The following is a 2,536-nucleotide window of genomic DNA, read 5'->3' on the forward strand; positions in this document are numbered from 1 at the left end:
AACGTGAAGGCGTACTACTCATGGTCATTTCTTAACATCCTTGAATGGGACAGTGCTTAACTCATTCGGAATGGCCTCACTTTTGTAGATTTTATGGACAATTTGAAAAGACACCTCAAGGATTCTTGCAATTGGTTCAAAAAGTTCCTCCTAAAATAAGTTGTAAAAGGACGTGTGTTACAAGTCCAAAACATGATGAATATATATTATAATTATTTACATATTAGAATTATTATAAAATAGGGTAAATATCTAATAAATCTCTGAGTCAACGCATGCAAACAAAAAACTTCCTAAACTTTTTTTTTTTTGACTTTTTACTCCCTGGGTTAATCGAAAAGGTAATTTAACCCCTACTGTTACATTTTCTCCCAAATGTGTAACAGCCATCAGTCCCTACTAAACACACTGTTTTTCCACATCTTCCACCTCACTTTAAAATATTATTTTTTTTATTAATTTCATTTTGAAATTAAATAAAAAAAAATAAAAATAAAAATGGAAGGGTTGGTCAACGGTGGGGTTACCACCCCTGGCCACCGCCAAACCCACCATAGGGTAGCTGGCAGGCCACCCAAACACCCATGGTGTAGTTTTACGGTCATCCCAAAGGTCCCAAAGAGGTGGCTCGTAGTCACGGCATGGTGGGTTTGGGTTTTACGAAGATGATGAAAAGGGTGAAGAAATGGGCGTGGGTATGGGCATGGTGGGACACTCCAATGTAAGTGAACCTTACATTGGAGTTGTAGAAGAAGTAGAAGAGGAAATTGAAGAAAAAATTGTAGAAGAAGATATTGAATATATTGGAATGATTTTCAAGATTATGCCGATTTTTACTTTAAAACTTTTGGTGATCAAGTCAAGTTATGGTTTACAATGAATGAACCAATTGCAATAAGTATTAATGGGTACAACACTTATAATTTTCTACCTAAAAGATATTCAAGTTACGTCCCGAATTGCACCACCGCCGGTAACTCCGCTATTGAACCTTACATTGTCGGTCATAACTTACTTCTTGCTTATGAACCCACTGTGAATTATACAAGGACAACTACTAGGTTTGTAGAGAAGAAGACGAAGAAGAATTATGCATTATGCATTATACAACTTCTGGGTTATTGAATTAATGAGTTGAAACTCTAATTTTACCTATGGGTAAAATATGAAAATAAACCTTAATTTTATAGTTTGAATTAAATTTAGGGCTTTTGGTATGTGAACACGAGGAATGTTGTTTAAATGAGTTAATTACATTTAAAGTATTAATTAGTAGTATTAATTTAGTACTCGATTTTTTTTATTTTTTATTTTGTATTATTTTTTCGGTTTTACTAATTTGCAATTTATAATTTTTGTTTTCTTTCATTTAGTACTTGAGCCCAAGCCATGGTAGTTCATCAAGGTCCTTACCTATTTTGCCTCCTAGCCCTGGCCTTGGCCTCCTGTGCAGAACCAAGTAATTATTCAATACCTTTTAGTCAGAGCAGTTTTCCTACTGATTTTATATTTGGAACTGCTTGAGCTGCTTACATGGTATGTATACATACATAGTTTTATATATAATCATTAGAGAAGGGATTTTACTAATATATAGTCATAGTATGTATACATATCTACACATATAAAGCTTTATATATAAGCACATATAATTTGCACCTTATATCTTTTTTGGCCAAATTGAAAGAGCAACAAATACCGATGGTAAGGCACCTTGCACATGGGATACTTTCATCAAGAAACATCTAGGTCTCTCTCTCTCTCTAAAAAATAAATAAATAAATAAAACTTTTATGTATGGCTTTGCAAGAAATAGTGGAGAAAATTTGGCTTATTTCGATTGAATATTTCAAAATCACGCTTAAATGAAGAAGTAATGTCATTTTTACACTTATTTCATATTAGTTGGAGTATGTATACGTGTCATTTTTTAAACAACTTTTCATTTCAAATGGCATCGAGTGATTTTCTCACAGTTGCAATATCACAAAATTATTACACGTCAAAAGCTTGAGATAACGTAATTATAATGATATTTTGGCTCTCTTATGGTGTTCATAAGCCATATATTCTGACGAGTAACAAAAATTACTTGTCTAAGCATGTCATCTTTAATGAAGATTCCTTCCCTGCTAAGGATCAAGCTACTACACAATTTCCTTCCAAGATTAATGCTCAAGGTGATGCTTCTCTTTTTCTTCCTGTTTCATTACCACTTAATTGTCCATTTCTTGTTGAGCCTAACTCTAGTGCAAAAGCCACCTCACTTGAACCAACCCCAGCTACAACCCCTGCATCTGAAACCTCACCTCTATCTGCAACATTAAATGCAGACACCAACCACCCTTCTCCTAGTGCTCCTGCCTCTCCCTCAATAACCAACCCTGCAACCTCACCTTTATCTCCTGCAAACTCACCTATATCACATTCTATACCCTCTACAGCCTCACCTATACCTCTTGCAGCCTTAACTTTACTCCCACCAGCACACACTATGGTCACTAGATCCCAAATAGGTTCTCTCAAACCTAGAACC

Source organism: Corylus avellana, chromosome ca5 (genome assembly GCF_901000735.1).
Source record: "Corylus avellana chromosome ca5, CavTom2PMs-1.0".
Classification (NCBI taxonomy): Eukaryota; Viridiplantae; Streptophyta; class Magnoliopsida; order Fagales; family Betulaceae; genus Corylus; species Corylus avellana.